Genomic DNA, 20,437 nt, shown 5'->3' with positions numbered 1-20,437 from the left:
CTGCTCCATTGTTGAGTCTACCGAATTATGGCAGATATTTCCTTTTGTATCTCGCAGCGGTAGAATCAACTGTCGAGATGGTTTTGGTTCAGGAGGACGATGATTTCAGTGAGCATGTCATCTACTACTTGATTCTAGGATTAGTAGGACTTGAGCTATGCTATTCTTCTATCGATAAATTGGCCTTGGCAGCTGTCCATGCTATACAACGACTTCGTCATTACATTCTACTCTGCAAAACGTTCATCATAGCAGTTTTCAATCCTTTTCAGTTTGTCCTTAGTAGGCGAGTGATTGGTGGAAAACATAATCAATGGATTGTTATTTTGCAAGAATTTGATCTCGAATTCTTGTCAACCAAATCTAAGAAATCATTGGTTTTAGCGGAATTAATTTCAGAGCTACCTTACAAGGAAGCTATTGTTTATGAGGAAAATTTCTCTGATGAACATTTATTCCTCATTTCTTCATAAGATTCTTGGTACGGAGATATCATTATATATCTTAGGACTTCGAAGTTCCCACCAGCTTTCTCCAAAGATGAGCGTCGCAAGTTACGTCACCTTGCAAAAAACTATGTTATCATTGGTGATACATTATATTGCCAATGGGTTGACTCAATCCTTCAACATTGCTTAACTTTGGAAGAAGTAGAGTTTGTATTTAATGATTGCGACAGTGGAGCTTATGGTGGTCATCTATCAGGGCTTGCAACAACCCAGAAAATTTTGCGTGCAGGCTACTTTTTGCCTTCAATTTTCAAAGATTGTATTGAAGCAGTCAAATGTTGCCACCCTTGTCAAATCTATACTCAGAAAATGTGCACACATCTAGCTCCACTTTTTCCTATTATCACTGTCAGTCCATTTACAAAGTGGCGCATTGAATTCACTACTTGTAATCTGACTTTGGTGGAAAATCACAAGTACATGATTGTGGCCATGGACTACTTTACGAAGTGGGCTGAGGCCATGCCTACTTATAAAAATGATAGTGAAACAATAGCCTTGTTTCTCTTCAACCATATTATTTCATGGTTTGGTATCTTGAGAGAGATTGAAACTGACCATTGCAGTCACTTCCAGAATAAACTAATGACTGATTTGGCTCTCAAGTTGGGCTTTTGGCAGGAGCATTCATCTCCATATTATCCTCAAGCTAATGGGCAAGTCGAAGTCGTGAATAAGTCCCTTAATACTATCTTGCAAAGGACAATTGACAAAAATCGATCCAATTGGCACATCATGTTGTACCCGAGACTTTGGGCATACTGAACCTCGGTGAAAACTACCACAAGTTTTACTCCTTTTCAATTAGTGTATGGGTTGGAATCTATTTTTCTTGTCGAATCTGAAATTCCATCCCTTAAGCTAGATTTGGAACTTCTTCCAGAGACATCTAGTCTCGAAGAACGCCTTGTTCATTTGGAACATCTTGATGAGCAGCGTCGAGATGCCAGCATAGTAAATGACGCCCATAAGAAGAGGGTTAAGACTCAGTATGATAAAGCTGTCCTTCCTCAAGTTTTTTCTGAAGGCGACCTTGTCTTAGTCTATGACCAAGACAAAGACTCCTTGGGGGCAGGCAAATTCAAATCTATGTGGTATGGTCCCTTTATAGTCAAATGAGTTTTGGGAAAAGGGGTCTATGAGTTAATTGATTTTGAAGGGAACAAGTTGGCAGAGCCTCGGAATGGGCTCTACCTTAAGAAGTATTTTTCTTAGGTCTTGGCTGAGCAATTGCTTGTTTTTATATATTGTATTTCTATACATATTTTTTTGGAATTTTGTGATATCGACATTTTTTTATCTACTTTGGTAGGTGTTGATGGACGATTCGATATTTTTCAGATTCACTGATGGTGCTAGTTAGCATACTCAGAATCTTGCTTCCGTAGCTTGGGTGATTTATTATCCTTTTGGCTGGTTGATGGTGTTGAGGGGAGTATGTATTGGCCCTGCTTCGAATAAAATTACCGAATATACTGCCATTATTAATTTACTATCCGAAGCAATTTCTTATGGGATTGATTCGTTGATAGTTTATCTAGGCTCACAGCTGGTGGTCTTGCAATTAAATAACATTTATCGGGTTCGTGATCCTTATTTATATTGCGGATTTTTGAGAGTGAGAATGTTGCAATGATCATTTATTTATATTACATATGTTCACATTCCATGATATGAGAATTTGTTAGCAGACTCTATTGCTAATCAAGCACTAGATTGGCATATTAATCATGCATCAACTTAAACAATATCAAAAATTGGAATCTATATATATCATAAAATCGCCTGTATATAGATAAAGTGTTAAAAAAATAATATAAAAAATTGGGACAACATGCCCTCAAAATTTGGATTCATGCCCATAGCCATGTCCAGTCCTATATCAGTTAGTCTATTGACTCGGCTCAGGATGAGTGGCTAAAAATTTAACTACTGCATTGGCTACACGCCAAAGTATGCGGACCCAGTCCCATGGTAATCCTACCACGTGACGCTGCATCTCCTCAGGTAGGTCCTCTATTGGTATCATCCGTACTTGGTGAGTCAGTCTCACCAAGTTTCTCTGCACTCCATATAGGACTCTTTCTGTCTCAATTGCTGCCCCTTCGGCACCTCTTTTGCGATGCCTGTGTCTCGGAAATCCATCTGGTCTAACTGGACCCACATCAGGAACATGATCATTTTTTCAGTATGTTGTCTCATCCAAATTTTTCTTTAAGTTTGTCTCATATTAACAAATCTCAAAAATCTCAAAAATTTATAAAATCTTAAAAATTGTTACCTATGTCTCCCCATGCTGCATTTGGTGGCAACATCAAGTTTGGATATCCTCGGAAATACATACCAGCATACGAGTAGTCGTCGATTATGGTGATCTGTTGCTCCCACTAGGTGAAAAAATCATCATCAAAAGTCATCCTAGGCACGTCCCCGCCTCCAAGGTGTTTCATCAAGTTAGCCCATCTTCCCATCCGTGGATCTTGCGGGTTGCTGATAAAGGCAGATACTTTGGGACGTAGCCCAGGTACCTTCTCGAAGAAGAATGAGCATAAGCTAGTCCCATATCCAAAGTTCTTGGTCTGACCCTTATGAATAGAGGTTAGCTAGTTCTTCATGTTGGTTAGAAGAGGCGTGCACCAGTCAAAAACCTTGGTAAGGCATTCCACTGCCAGGCTCATGGATACACGCGATGCTTGATGTAGTGAAGTTGATCCATATACCCTTGCAATGGTAAATAATAGTATCCTCATAGATAAGCTTTCCACGTGTTTGATTGGAATCTAACTTCCAATCTTCTCTGGGTGTCCTGGGCAGTATATATGTACATAGTCTTCTACTAAAAGACTACTTCTTGGTCTATCGGTAGAATGCACGACTTCTCCTCTTCGGGATAGACCTATTATAAAATAGATGTCTTCCACCTCAATCCTTAGAGGTATCTGATCTATCATGAAGGCATCATCCTCTGCACTCCAATAGTGGATCAGTATTTCGAGAAGGCGTGTGTTGGCTTTCAGGTTTGGCATTTTGAAAAATTTCAATAAGCCACAACCTCTCAATGCGTCTAGTGAATTTTGGTTGTTCATCACCTCATTGTAAATTGTGGTATGCTCTCGCTCTCTCCATGTGATGGTCATCCTGCAAGAAATTTGAGTTTCAACCATTATTTTTTGTGTTTAAACTTTAACTTGTGTATACGCGGGTTCCCTTTACACACAGTCGCGTGTAGGGCCATCGTATATGTGGGTTTATTAAACCCAACCTATGTGTACACAAAGTTGGATTTTTTGACATAAATTCCCATGGTCAAAACTTTAAGAAAGTTTATAAAAACTATCACAAAACATTAAAAGCATGATTTGAGGGTTACTTGATCACTTTGGTGCGATTTGAACGGTCCAATTGTTTAGAGGCAAGTTTTCTCCTTTTTTCTCCACAACTCTTTTCTCCAAATAGAAATGAAACAACTATGAGTCCAAGAGTCATTTTATAACTTTGAAATTGCCAAAAAAAATCAAAAATTGATCTTTGTCTCATGAATTTTTTGACCTGTGGGCTAGGATTGTCGAGAGTGGGTTGTTGTTCCAAGATATTTTGGAGACTTCTTCGAGATGTTATTTCAGTCCCATGACCAATGACCTGTCATGGCAGGTATCGTTTACTCACTAAAATATAGGTTAGGGAAACCATTTTTCCACTTTCATCTTGCATACTAGCCTTCGTTCAACGATACATTAGCCATAGGGTTGACCCCATCGTATCTTGGTTGGCAAACCATTTTCACTCACTGATGTTTAAAATCACGATGCGATGGTAGAGCCATCCTTTACATGGGAATATTAGTTAGAACCTCGATGACATTGATTTCCCATGCTGCTACACTGAGTAGGCTTAGGTGTCCTCTTTAGTTCTGCCATGACTTACGTGTTGAAGACACATTCTCTTTTCTTCAATGCTGATTTCTGGCCTCATACCCTAGAGGCTCCTTTGTGTGTTGAGTTGCACTGCTGCATTGCATTTTGACTATTTTCACCTTTTGGCCTTGAGCCGGCTTCACTTGGACTCGTGTTTAAGCCACTTATTTGACCATGTATTATGAAATATCAACCATGTAATCACTTGGCCTCTGCAACTTGACACATCCTTTACCCATGGAAAGAACATCCCTTTGAGTCTCCTTGACTAGTTTCACCTCCCTGCATTGAACATAGGAATGTTCCCATCCCAGGAACTAGATCATCTGTTTTTCTGACACTCGTTATTTCCATTATACTGTAGCACTCTTTTATTATTTTCCCATCTTAAAGAAAAAGATAAAAAATTATATATTCAAAAAAGAGTGGGAACGAGACATCATTTCAATATTTTGTTGGCAGCTAGAGTTAGTCGTGTTGCCCTTGAACAAAGCACTCAAAAGAAACTCTCTCCTCCATTTTGGGCAGGATTTAGTTTGACTTAGGTTCACCTTAACTTTTTTATTCAGTCCATACTCCTTCGATTGGTTACCTCTTCCAATCATATGGAGAGTTTGCTCATGCCTCCTGCATGACAAACTTATACATAGTTATTATATGCTACCATACAGTCATCATTGAGTTATGATTTTGTTCAAGGGAAGTAAGCGTGAGTCGACCTCTCTGCGGTGTCTCCTAACCTATTTTTCAGTCGGCCATCCCTGGTTGTCAGTGTCATGTCTTTCATCACATAAGTTATCTTGGTCCTTTTCTCATGCCAATTTGAGAAGGTCTCCTTTGACTTCTTACTGGTGGGTCTTGTCCTTATCGACGATGACATATTGCTCTGACGGCATACCTAGAGCTACACCCTGGTCCTATTTTCATTATTGATAGGTCACCTTGTGCTCATCATCGATTAGTATCATGGGTCTTTGACTGAGTGGTTTCCCTTGTGTTCGACTTCAGCTGTCATTATCACACACTGGGATTCGTGCAATGCCTTGGTTTCCATTTGACCCTATTGGTGGATTCCTCGCCTCTGTGTTAGCTTTCATCATTGGTTGGTTCAGAGGGTTTCTATCATGTGCTAGCTATATCTTGTGTACGCCGGAAACGTGCTTTGGTTGCGTTACTACATCATTTTTGTCTGATTCCTTCAATATTATTGGCCTACGGGTTACACTCGCGCTAGATTGATTAAGGATGCCTTAATGCCTTCCTTCTAGCGGATCTTTTCCTATCGTCTGCAGCTCATTTTCTCTAGAACAAAGATCTAGAGTCCATTTGGCAGTACCTTGGGGTTTGCGGTCATCAGTGGCAGATTCCTTCGCTATCGATAGTGGGAAACCATCATTGTCCCCTAATTGATAGATTCTTCCAAGTGTTCAACTTCAGCTCCTTTATTCGCACTTGTTAGATTGCACTGGGTACTTTGACTCTCATTTTCATGAAGTGAGTAGTCTCGTGTTTGTTAATGGTATACATCAATGACCGGTAATCAAATGATTTCTCATGTGGTCGACCTTAGATCATTTATTCTCGTTGTGTAGAAATGTACCACGGTGATCAGTGAAGACATGAGGTTTGGTTCACTTGTCAGTTGCTCCTGTGGCTGCTAGTTGACACCATCCACCTTATATGTTGCAGTTTTTTCACAATGGAATCTTATATGCTGGCATCCAAGTTGTGATATAGTACCATTTTATTCCATCATGTTCATTTGGTACTAATGGGATTAGTTTTGTGGCGTCAGTGATTAGCTTCATCCTTCATCATCATTGATCCTCTTCTTATATGTGATATTCAGACATGTACTTTTTCAATCACGATCAAAAGATCCATTATGTGCTTTCAGTTCTTTATACCTGTATACATATTAGATCCGCTTGTACTTGATATGCAAATATGCTTTACTTTCTCTTATCATGGGTATGCCCACCTTAGACAACATTTTGTTTCTGATCTCTTTTGATGGCTTCGCAGGCTGAATTCTAGTGAAGTCCTTCTTAGTTTTGACAAGATTCTTTCCATACACATAATACACTTCAGCCATCATGTACCCCTTTTGACCTCATATATTAGGGGGCACCTGTTATAGCACCATTTATCACCCTTGGTATTTGTGATTCTTGATTTATGGCCTGGGGCAACCCCTCCTTCCAGACTTGGTCCAAATATATTAAAAACAATGTTTTATTCCCTGTACGCTACTTTTCCCTGAGATAAAAGTGTTTACACATGGGTTAGTCAATACCCAACCCATGTATAGGTGTTAAAACACTAAAAAAAAAATTAAGTTTCCTTAACTATGGGCGGGGTTCATAGGTTTTACCTATTGATTACCTCCTATTTCCCATGGACCAACTGTTTCCCAACTAAAAAACTAATTGGGAGAAGTATAAAGAGACTTCTATGGGAAAGCCTAAAGGAGGAGATAGATTTATTATACTGAGATTATCCCTGCTAAGTCTAATGAATCCTTGTACCTCATGCACTTCCCCAAGCTTCAGGAAACCCTTGTTTCCTTGATTATAGATATTCTCTCTCTTACTTGAAATATCATGGTGTTGGTTATGGAAGAATATTGTTGAAGGTTGGGATAGGATGAATCCAAAAGACGGTTCCGCTTGGAGCCGAAGAAGAAGACTTAGGTGAATTCTCTCCATGTTATTTATAGCTTACTGCAATAAAAGAAATGATGTCTTGCTTCCAAAATTAACTTTGTTTATGCATCAAAATGTGTTTTAATTCATGTATGAATGTTGCTTTGATGTATAATTAGTCATTTTCTTATATGATATAAGGTCAATTTCATGAATATGATTTACTTCTATACTGCTATGTATGCTTGAGTTGAATGATTTTCAGGTCTGAAGAGCGCATTAGGAGTTGTAGAGGGTCTGAACCCTGCGGGACCTACTCGAACGAAGGAAATTTGTGTACGATCACTCTTACGTAGCTTGTTTATATAAGAATTTTGCCTGAGCTGTATGAGTGTTTCTTGTTGTAGTTTGCTTCTGCTCTATTAGGGGTTCTAACCTAAAGCCCTACGGTACTTATTCGCATAACACTTGGTCACCATTTAAATGGGTCTATGTGATCTACATATCTAGGTGACTCAAGTGCAAACCATTGTAGGGCAAGGCAGCGTGGCATCGAGAAGTTTGGTGCCGGGAACCTCAGACACAACAGAGATGGTCAATATAATGAATCCCCGGGCTGTCGCGTAGCTGAATGGAGCGTTGACCATAGAAGTAGAGGCTGACAGGGCCACTGTCAATGCCATCAAACAAGTCGGGTTAAACTTGGTCGTGCTTCCAAGTGAAGCCCTTCACACCCTGCTGAATGGTGTCATCACGGAAATACGGGTTTGAGAACACCGTGCCTTGAAAATTATCAACGAGCAGAAGGTGAATTATGCATATATGTTCACCAAAAAATCGTTTGTGATTGATATTCTTAAGAATATCACATAAAATAATGAGTGCATAATAGTGGTGGTGGCTAACGCATGCTAGACTAATCCGGAGTTGAACATCCCTGAAGATGTGCTAGTCGACGCAAGGATTTGGGAGCTTGCTGCAGGCGTGTGCAAGGCACGAACATAGCTAGATAAGGTTCAGTTTGAACTGAACCTTAAGATCATGAAACTTGAGATGAGGGCCCAACCCTCGACTCCACCAGAAGTCAGAGAGCAGTGTGTGACCACTGTCAAATATGTCGTTGCAGCTATTGACGCTGTTATGAAGGATTGCACTACGCTCTTCAAGCAGGCGCTCGATATAGTGACCAATTTGCAGGAAGATCCCAACCTACAAAGACTAGAAACTGAGGCATGAAAATTGCAGTAGAAGTACGATGAGGTCAAAGCAATGGCGAACATTGTTTCCATCACGCAGAGGGTGGAAAACCTACAGGAAGCGAAGGCATTAAAGGAATAGGTGGATGAGCTCAACACAAGGAGATAGTACTGAAGGCCATATTGGTGCCTTGGCTGGAGGAAGCCTATATACTCACTGCCTCCATTGAAGAAAAATTGGCCAATCTGTAGGTGACACAACAGAAAATACAGGTACACAACACAAAACCAACAACAAAATAGTTGGTCGAGAAGGTTAAGCATGCAGAAACGCAGTGTACCGCCGAGGCTGCAGTTGTATAGGTGGAGCTGGGACATGTTCGCCACAAGATTTCCACATCAGCCGAGCGACTTGGGGTGAGTCACCAAATTTTTGTTAGGGGGCTTGTTGGGAATGGATCCCCCAGGGTCAATTTTAGGGTTAAAAGCCCAAGTTTTGGGGCTAGAGGCCCAAGTTTTGTATAAAGAATGTGAAGTCTCTGCATTTTGTGGTCGTGCAGAGCGAAGATGTAAACAGTCAAAAAGGGTTTCTGCCCTTAGTTTAGATAGCTTATGTTGGCTTGATGAGATTTTCCCTTGGTCTGTGGGCCATGAGAATGTATAAAAATGGAGCCTTAGAAGAGTCTAAGGCAGTTTTTTAGTAGAGTTCTAAGTAAGTTTTTGGGTAATTGAGAGCTGAGAGCAAAGAGTCCTAGGATAGGAAGAGGCTCTCTAGCTAAGTCCATAGAGGCCTAGGGTAGAAGTCCGCAGATGTGTGTGCGAACCTTTGTAGCTATGTGCGTAGGGCAATTAGAGTCTGTATTGGAGATCTGAACCATAAATAACGAGAATTATTCTAAAAATATCTGTGTATTAGTTATTTTACTTCTATTATGAATGTTTGTGGTTATGTTATGTTGAATGTTGGGTTTATCATTTAATGCTATATTGATGCGTGATTCTTTATGTTTTACTTTGTCATATGAATGCAAGTAAGAATATCCATTTACGCGAAGATAATCATAATGCATGTTGAAGTTAATCAACACTTAAGCTAATCTAGGCAGACATAGAAGGGTCATTATAGAGGTCCGTAAGCATCTAAATTGACCATTTAGAGTCTGCAAAGAACGATCAGAGAATTTCTCGAAGGTTTCAAAGCCAAATAAGAGAAGTACTTTGATAAGCTCTAAAGGGCTTATAGGTTTGTGCGAAGGAAGGTTAGGGTATAAAACGACATCACAACCATCTCAGGGTGCGGAAAATTGATTCCTACATCCCTCCATACTACTTCATGTGAGACTTCAGTCTGCACTCTATGGATTGATGTCGAAAGGGCCAGTAGTGTATGGATTTTCTTGGCTAATTCACACTGAACCTGGGTTAGGGCCCATCAAGCCAATAAGTAGGTTCGATAAAAACGGGCGCAGAAACCTCAGAAAGGTTTGCCTGCAAGGAACTCAAGGATGATTATAGGTAAAGAATGGGGCTTGTGGTGTCTATCATCTCAACATCGGGGGGAGGGATCATGTGGTCTTTTCTTGGTCTTCGGGGCTAATCTAGATTTGATTATATCTACTACATCCATCTAGGAAAGAGAATAATTTCTTCCCTGCAAGGCCATCTAGGACATGGTCAATGAATGGAAAGGGAAAATTGTCCTTCTTTATGGCCTTGTTGAGCTCCTTGTAATCCACACAGATCCTACACTTCCCATTCTTATTGGGAACTAGCACAAGAGGTGATATCCACTCACTATTTGAAATAGGGTATATGAACCTTACATCCATCAGTTTTTGTAGTTCTTCCTTCACAATATACTTAAGAGTTGGGTTCATCCTCCTCTGGGGTCAGTGCATAGGCTTGCATCCCTCCTTGATGTAAATATGGTGGGTACAGACCAAGGGATGCACACCTTTCATTTCCTTATAGTCCCAAACAAAAGAATCTAGGTGTTTCCTTAGAACTTTTCACAATTTCTCTTCCTGTTTGGTCAAGAGAGAAGGGTTGAGTTTTAAGGTTTTCAATGGGCCAAAATCTATAGTCTTGACATGTTCTAGACTTGAGTCAATCGGGCATAATTATGCCCAAGGATTACTCTCAAATCCTTTCATCAACTCATCAATGGGTATGGGAGTGGGAGGTCTATTATGAAGGATGTGGTCAATAATATCATCTTCATCAGGTTGGCCCCCTCCTGTAATGATATCCATAGTGTATATCGGGTGCGAGGTGGTGTGATATAGTTCATATTATTCCTCCTATTCTAGCCACAAGGGTAAGTCATTCTTAATGGAAGGCTAAGCAGTAAGATACAGTACCAATTGTTTAGACAAATGTTCATTCTTAATGGTTATGTTCCCATCCCTACAACTAATCTAAGCATCATCGATGGCTAACCATGGCCTTCCCAAGATGAGAGGATAGACATTGAACTTGGTTTTGGGTTTGAGAACTAGGAAATCAGTGAGATACTCCCAAGATTCAATGGATACCATAACATATTCAACAACTCCCTCAAGAGCAACTGTGGATCTGTCTACAAGCTACAACATTTTGGTGGTCTTTCTCAAAGCTCCTTGGAGGTTTAACTTTAGCATGGTTTCCTTAGTCATCACATTGATGGTAGCCCCAAGATCAATTAGGGTGTTAGGGACTATAAGGCTATCAATGTGCACATCTATTATAGGACTTCCAGGGTCTAGATATTTTAGGAAGATCACCCTCCCGGACATAAAATCAGATAATTTCCCAACATTTATGGTGGGGGTTTCTCCTTTTCTTCTCCTAGGATGTTTGAAACAACTCACCTTGATGAGCGTATTATAGATGGGAACACCTTTAATATACCGCAGAAGGGGTATTTTAACACACAAATTCTTCAATTCTTCCAAAAGTTCAACCTCGTCTGGGTTGTGATGGCTAGCGTGGATCAACCGATTAGGAAAAGGAGGTGGATTGAATTGAGGAACACTCTATTCCTTCTCTACTTAAATATCTTCAAGTGTATAAGTTGGATTGTTATTTGGAATCACTCTCCCAGATTAAAGTTTCATCTCCTGGATTTCCACAGCATAAGCAAGGTAAGATGTCTCTCCTCTGTAGACATGCTGGGATTTCTTCTTGTTTGGGTTCGGATTTGGTTGCACATGCATTTGAGGTTACTTAGGTGGATTAGGATGAGAGAGTTGTGGTTGAGGTTGGGGTGGAGGTAATAAAGTAGGAGATTGGTTAACTTGAGGCCTCCACCCTTGTGATGGATTACCCCATTTGTTAGGGTCCTATAATTTATAGGATCAATTGATGATTGTCTATTGATTCTTATACGAGATATTGTAAATAATGTTTCATTCTACAAATTATTTCCAAGAAAAGGAAAAATATAAAAAAATAGAATAATAAAAAGAAAAGAAAGGGGATGCAAAAGAAAAAATATATATGTGAAAAAATGAAAGAAATAAAAAATATAAAAAATTAAAAAACCCCAAATAAGTGAGCAAATTTAAATTCCACTTCATTTCAAAAAATAAAAAATATGCATGAAAAATACCTTTATAAAGTTAAAATAATGTGCAGCTAGTCTAAACGCCATGTCAGAGTAAAGTAAGCAAGATTAATTTTTCAATCGCACTATTTATGCGTGATTAGATTATTTGAATAAAGTAAGTTTTTTTAAGTTTAAGTATTTGATTGCACAATCTAAAAATGATCAAACTAGTTTTAGTCAAGTTATTCAATTAGTCAAATCAAATTGTATAACCACGACTATTAGTTCAAATAGTGTTTTGACATGACAGTTTGTTGTTTGTAATAAGGTTCACGCTCAAATGAAAAGTCATGATCTCACCTGCCCAAATCAACGATGAGTGATGACTTTAGAGCCCCCCTGCCCCTCTAATAGTTAACCAAGGGGAGGGGGCTCCGAAAAGAGGTTTCCTCGAATACCATTTATGCTATGTGTCACCCCTAAGCTCATTTCAGACCCCCTTGCCTAAAACAACTTACCCCCCCCCCCCCCCCCCCTCCACCCTGAAATCCACTTTCCTATTCCCGCCTATTATGATCTTTGACCCCACACTCCTACTCTCCTCCTATTCCACCAAGTGGCACCTCCCGACCCCACCCCACTCCAATAAAATGCCACCACATGGCAATCCCTATCTATTCCTTTCCCATCATGGTCACATCCCTTCCCACTCCACTTCAACTCATCCCTACCAAGTGGCACCTCCATTGCACCTATCACGTAACTGTTCCCAGATCAACGGACCCACTCCAGTTTAATGGCCTAATCACAAAGGTACAATCAAGTTTTTTCTTGGACTTCATTTCCATTTTTAAAGGTAAGCAAGCAAATACCCAATTTTTAATTCACTGGACTTCCTTAGTAGGGAAGCATTTCAATGAATTTACCTTCAGTGAGTATGTTGACCAATTCTTACATACAATGTCTTTCCTATTGAATAGTAATGTTGAGCCAAGGATAGAACCTGATATAAAAATATTTCTTCATCTCAATGAGAAAACCAAAATAGGTGATTGGTACATGTACCAGAATTATACATAAATCATAGTGTATGGGTGTGAATTTCCACCATATAGTTTTCCCAGGTTTATCCCAATGAGAATATTCTCACTAGGGTATATTAGATAGATGATTAACATGGATGGGCTTCACTTTGTAGGTTTTAACCCTGTACAGAAATTACTTGCATACGAATTCTTAAACAAAGAAAATAAACAATGCGAGAGCATAACCCATAAAACACATATGCACAGAGATTTTTCCCTGGATCCCAAAACCGGGACTGCCAGCTTGATTTTTCATTATGTTCCTTTCAATGTTACAATACATATTTATACATGCCGAAGCATCCAATACCATGGACCGAAAACCATCGCGTCCAATACCATGGACCGAAAAACCATTGCGTCCAAAAAACATGTGCGAAAAACATGCACAAAACCATAGGTGGGTCCGCCCAACCTAACATATGGTCCAAAACCAAAATTTTCCGGGGCGCTGCCCCGGACCCCATAAAGTGGGGTTACGGGTGCCCTTCAAACCCCCTATTAACTACGTGGAAAGAATATAACACAACCCAACACACTTTGTGGCAGCCAAGAAGAAATCTCAATTTAAAATAAAAACATAGGTTGGCCCTTTTATCTGCAATACTAGGACAACATACAAAGAATAAGACATTCTCCTGAAGCAGATGAATTTTAAATTCAACTTCACCTAGTCATATGAACTCTTGGGAATAATTTCAATGATTTGAGTAGAACAAAAGACTACTCACTAATACTCCTAGGCCAAAAATAGAAAAACATGAAAATCAAGATCAATGGCAGGAGAAAAATTTGCAGGAGGCAAAAGAACATGTACTCTCCACAAAAATGACAAGGACTCCAACACCATAGGAGAAGAAGGAAAAGAGGCCAAGAGAAGATATTTCCCCTTCAATCACAGAAATCTAGGGAAAGGAATTCAAAATTTACAAGAAGAGACAGAAGACCAATCCAGCAGGATAATTTTTGGAGGAGGAAAATGTACATTCCACCATTGTTTTGACAGCCCCCCATACTTCTACTAGAAATGAAGATATTTTTGTAGGATCTCCATCCTCTTTGTCCTCCCAAGAGCCACTGGATACCTCTCAGTCAGGGAAATTTGTTCATGACCAAGATGAACCAAATATATTTTCCATGTATAAAGAGATTAAGAAGAAAAATGAGATGTTAAAATATATAACTTATACACAGTTTTGGAAGTAGACAACATCCTCAAAATATAGGCTACTCTCTCCCTTTGACATAGACAAAGGAAAAATGCAGATAGCCTTCCACTAGGTTGAAGTTCCTTTACCTAAAACTCCATAAGATTACAAGAAATCCATCTTTTCATTCAATGTTAACCAAATTCATCCAATTTTTCAGATAGAATTGCATAAGAAAATATGGGAAATGTTGTATTTGACCTTGACAACTTCAAAAATGGAAGCTTCTAGGCTACAAGCTTCAATCAACAACATCAATCCAAACTCAAATTAGAAAAGATCTCTTCTCTAGCTAAAGACACAAAATCAATCCTTTAGAAAATCTAGTAATTAAACTAGGATATGATCCCAGCAATGTGGAAGCCGCAAGAAAAATCATTAGAAGGAGGAATGCTGACATTGCAGCATTCTAGAAGTAGATCAAGCTTCCATACACTGAAGAACCACAAAAAAAAGAAGTTGGATTGTTAGAGAGTGAGAATGAAGAGATGTTTAGAATTATTATTAAACAAAGTGGACAAATCAATGAAATGGATAGTGAGATGGATAAATTTCTCAAGGAGAGAGAACAAACAACACAATTGGCATCCATTCCACTCATAGCCGTTCCTATTGCATCTACATTAGTAGGAGGGGCATCCACTTCCGCAATCGTCACAATTGAGGAACAATCTACAGATTCTTTAGGAGAACTTGTTAAAGCAATGGAGGACCTATCTATCAAATGACATGAAATTGAAGTTGAAAGCTCAAATAAACAATCTCTAAGAACATAAATTAAAGATTCATAATGTGTACATAGCAGAGCTTCAAAAGACTGATAGGTAAACCCAGAGAATTAAACAGTTGGAAAATGAGTTGGCCATGGCACAAACACTTGCACAAGCAAAGGAAAAAGTTTGGATAAAAATAAATGAGACCATGACTGAAATATGGCCGTTTATTGATTTTTGAGCAAGAGGAATGAGTACATATATCTAAAGAATTCATGTAAGAGGTGAAAGAAGATTTAGGATTGAAACCAGGTGAAGCCACTACTTTAATAAGGATTGTGAATTCAAAGATCAAAGAAGAATTGGAGGATTTTGAGATTGCATAGAGGACATAGACATTTCTGGAGGTGAGGAGGGTCCTTACAAAAAGGAACCTCATGCTACAGTTGGATAAAAAGTGCCACAATTTAGAGACCAACATTCAGAAGTTTCATAGGAAATTCAATGTAATGAATCAGAAGGGGCTGCTAGGTTTAATAGGAATTTGAGATAAGTTGATCAAGACATAATATTATCACCATAAGTTATATACCATAGCCAGGGATAAGTCAAATTTTCCACCATCAAAGGAAGCATCACAGGAAAAGCCTTCATGGAAGCTTTGGATTTCGACTTGCTTATCGAAGATGAGATAAAGCATTTATTCATTGTCAAACCTAATTTTCAAAAGTACACCGAGGTGGATGAAACCTATAGGAAGCTAGTTAAATTCTCCACTCCAGATGAAGAAAAAAGGGAAAAATTGTTCCAATTATTTGGGTAAAACTTTTTTTCATCTTCAGCAACAAAAAAATAGTTTTACAAGTCGAGTCATCACCAACAATCCTCGAAGATAATGCCAGAAGACTACAATAATTTTAGTTGCCTACATTTCTGTATTGTTTTTGTAAACTGTTTTTAAGATATTTTGTAAAATATCTTGATATTCCAAATCAAGATATTTTGATAATTTTTGTATAAGATCTTTAGAAATCAAAGTAAAAATGGCGGGACTTATGTCAAGAAATCATACTTTGATGTAAAGTTGTTCACTGAGCTTAAAGTGATCATTTCTTTAATACAGAAGATTGTTCTAGGATTCATGTGTTAGGAAAATTGGTGATGTTTGTTTCTCTTGTAAACTTTTTATATCTATGTTTTTAATATATATTTCTTATCTGTATTGCTTAAAAGAAGATGAAGGGCTGAACTTGTTTAATTACACTCTATCCTGGCTTATAAGAAATATATATGTTTTCAAAATGATATTAGATATATAATTCATGTTAAAATTCTCTATGTTTAATTGAATCTGAATCTTCTCCTCCCTTTCACTCCACAAAGCTTCAAAGTTCCAATATCATCTCTACCTTTCCCTATTTCAATTTGTTCTTATATTTCTATATCTGATCACCTTAAGACTTTGAATCCATTTCCCAATGGCATTTCCTCGTAGTTTCAACCAAACATTTCAAAAAAACAAACTTTGAACCCAATAACTAGCCTAAAATCCCACAATAAGAAATCTAAATCCAATAGAGAGATATCTCTTTGAGTTTAGAATGACTAGATTCTAATCTTAAAAGTGGTTTTGTGGTTACCTTTAGGTTTCTTTCACAGCCTTAAGAAATTATGGAGTGATAACACCATTTACAGGATTGGGGTGGATATGGAGGAGTATAAGGCCAAGAAGGGGGTGTGGACCAAGATGGGTGAGTGGAAAAGTACCAAGGTTGCAAAGGTGTAGTCTAATTTGGATTATAAAAGTAGTGTGCACCTTGCATGCCTTGTTGATATGGCCTAGGTCCTTGAGGTCTTCTTTGATTTATGAAACAAAGTTACTCTAACCCCCCCTTCAGCTCCTTGATATACAAATTTTAGCCTTGCCAAAGAAGGGAACTTTCTTGTTCCATGAGTTTCTTCTCAGACTAGGAAGACCTATATGACATTTAAGGGGCACTCATTCCTAGGATGTCCTTTCGTGTATCTTGTGAAAAAAATACCTAGTGCCCTTTCTTCTTCCTCCTATTTTCTTTTGATTTGCATGGTATCCATTTGCAGTGCAAAGGTATGCAATGTTTCACTCTTTAAAGCCCCCAACACTTTTCCTATCTCATTCCTAATGGAAGTTGTTAAGGGAGAGGAACTAACCAAGCTTTGACTAGCCCTACCCTTCATTCTAGCATCGCTAGAGTGATTCTTGGACATAATTTTAATTTAATCATAAGATAAATGATAGATATCTTCCCCAGATAGCATGTTGAGGGTGTCTAACATGCCTTCCCCGGTCCCTCGGAGAAGGAATAGTTTGAGTGTGTCAGGATCAAGGTGATGAGCCTCATCATTGGGTAACTATATGGACTTTAATACACCTGCTAGCTTATTTAAATCAACTCTGCTCATAATTATTTACATATTTTTATTATATTTTTCTTAATGAGATGAGTAAAAGTGAGATGTTATACCTAGTGGACTAATGTGCATTCATTGCAGGTTTTTGAGAGGAAATCATGGAAATTTTGGCCAATTGAGGGCAAAAGCTCGAATGAGACAAGGAGGAGAGATTGTAGGAGATGAATCCTCCTCATTTACTCCTCACTCATTCTAATATTCCTCTATCAAATCACACTAGCTCGGAGTTGCAAGTAGCTGAGCAATAAATATCAAAAGGCAGCCGAGCCAGTGACAGTTAAAGAGCTAGTTCATCCTGAGTTTGGGAACTAAGCCTCCATTGATTTATGGAGGTCATTGGAGACTTCAGTTGTATAAATAAGGAGACCTAAAGCCTCATTGGGATTCAAATTTTTGATGTAAAATCACTAAGCATTTTTCGATTTCAAGACTTGTGGAAGACATTCTTATGTAATTTTCTGATTTTATAATGAGAATGAGAATTTCCTTGATCCAACACTTAGTTGAATCAGAGGGCTGAATATCTTGGGATAGGTCCCAATCCTAGCAGTAAAGGCTCCTCTTCTTGTATTTGTATGCTTAGTTAATTTCATAGATTAATGGTTGAATTGTCTTTAGATTATTTCAATGCAAGTACTTTTGGATTTGATTAGTTTTCCTCCATTTGTGCATTGCTTCAGCAATAGATTAGGAAGATAAAGGAATATCAAAAATTTGTTAGTAGGTGGATTCAGCCTCACTCCTCCCTTCAGGGACCATGGTTTGAGGAAAGAACTCCTATGCAGCCCGAAAAGATAGGATTCTTATTTCTCATGGAATTTAGGGTTTTTTGTTACTTAGGCCAACATTTTACTAGTTTTCAAGAATAGAATTTAAGTGTCATTTCTGGTGTCTTTAGCCTTGCATTAGATATCATAAAGGTTTCACATTATTCTGCAAGTTTTAGCATGCATGAAATAGGTAACTAGATAATATAATTTTGCTTTTCCTTAGTTAATTGAAATCCTTCATGTTTACATGATTTATGGATAAATGTAAATGATTGATGTAGTGCAAGAGTTTCAATAGTACAGGGAGATTTCATGGCCAGCAACCCCATCCTAACCTCATCCATCCATGATCATCACCTTTCCCACTAAATCCTTCACCAAATTCATCATTCCATAAGAATACTTCTCCCAACTTGTTGAGAAAATCCAACCATCTCACAAACTCTGGTTTGAGCTCTGAAGGAGTCCTACCCACTCCTTTGCCTCATTTCTCTCACCATTCACCTTCCCTAAGCCTTACACTACCTTCAAAATCTATCCTCTTGATCTTATCTGTATCTTGTAGGAATACAGGGGATCCTGTAGGAGCATTAGGACATCCTATAGGAGGCATTAGGACATCCTATAGGAGGCATTAGGACATCTAGTAGGTTGACTTGTAGTGGCCTTTCTTGAGGCCGAATTATGGAAAAATCACCTAGGAAGATAGGAGAAGGACCCTACTTGCCTTCCAAGCCATGTGACCAATTACCATCATCCCTAATACACCTACCACATCACCAAGAGAAGTTATCATTCACATTTTCGCACAAAAAAAGAAAAAAGGAAAAGGGTTATTTTGTTCATTTACATGCACATTAGTAGAATGTTTGATGTTTCAAATTGCATGCCTAGGATAGCACGATTGCACACATGTTAACTTTAGCATTATTTTAAAGAAAATCCTCTTAGCAGTTAGTTAGATGAATGGTGTGTTTAAGCATTTTATTTCAGTATTTTCCTTACTGCAGTAGACAAGATTTCCTTTAGTGTAGATTTCCCTTTTTCTCCTTGGTAATCAAGCTTATTCTGAATCAATAGATGGCTAGTTTGAGAAACCATAGTGGTCTATCACCATATTAGTAGTGAAGAAGAGTGGATCCATTGCATCTACTTGTGTATACAACACTGTCACCTCCATGTTTGTATGAACCCTGGGTTGACAAACTAAAGCTGGTAGCCTGAGGAGTTGCAACATTCTCGCTGCAATACTAGTTCTCATCACTTTTTGGTGTTGTTGCCGGGGAGGTGTCTGAGTAAGATGTGATTTCTGCTTTCTTTCTTCCATTTCGTATCTTTGACATTCTACTATTAGATTCATTTCCAAAAAATTAATTGTAAGTTAGTTTTCTTTCTCTTCCATTCTCCAAGTGAGATTTCATTCAGCAGTTAGTTTCCATTCAGTTTGTGATTTCAATTCTGCAATTATTCTCAAAGCTTGAAAAAACACAAAACAAAACAAAAACACTTCTTTCATGCCTCATAGGAATAGGGACAACTTAGGAAAATTTCTACCAAATAACCCCACCACTTCAATCAGAGATATTTGAAGATCCTACAGGGGGAGAAGAAGAAGGAGAACCCATTCCAACTTACCTAATGGATGAAAATAGAGATGGCGGAGGATATAGAGAAAGAATTGAGGGTGCCTTTTCCATCAAAGAAACTAATCGGGATAACAATATGAAAAACATAATCCCCTCTTCTCTTCCTCATTTCCATGGCCTGACCTCAGAAGATCCAAACACTTTCTTGTTTGAGTTTCCTGTCATATGTAGAATTCATGATTACACCACTAATGAGTAGAAGTCGAAACTATTCCCATCCACTCTCAAGGATGCAGCTTTGCACTGGTACATGGGTTTACCTAGGGATAACATCAAAACTCGGGCTTAGATGCAACAATCCTTCAACAATAAGTATCAGGATTACTACAGGTCCAAAGACACTAAAGAAGAAATTTTTAGGATGACCTTAGGGCATGATGAATCCCTAGAGGATTATGAAGAAAGATTCCAGCTTAGCTACAAAAGGGCCAGGTGCACACTTGATCCTATGTCACTGAAGCTACTCTAGCTCAGAGCAGTAAGGGAATATCTTCTGGATACCCTAAACGTTCTAGTAGGAGGGGACATCTACCAACTACCCTATGAAGATATCAAGACTATATTTAGGAACCATTCTAGGGAAGTTAGGAAAAAGGGTAGGGGTAGTCAATCAATGGCCAACCCATCCTCTTCCAATACATCCATCAAAGGTGAAATTGGAAATATGCTGGAAGATTTCAAGAGTTAAATGTTGCAAATCCTTTCCCTACAAATGGACGCTATGTACATCAACAGAAAGTAGGAGGAAGCAGAGATATTCTTAGCCATCTTTTG

This window comes from Pinus tabuliformis, chromosome 2_2, assembly GCF_031772625.1.
Source record: "Pinus tabuliformis cultivar Carrire ecotype Pingquan chromosome 2_2, CPIR1, whole genome shotgun sequence".
NCBI lineage: Eukaryota > Viridiplantae > Streptophyta > Pinopsida > Pinales > Pinaceae > Pinus > Pinus tabuliformis.
The sequence above is the reverse complement of the archived record's forward strand: the minus strand, read 5'-3'. Positions refer to the sequence as shown.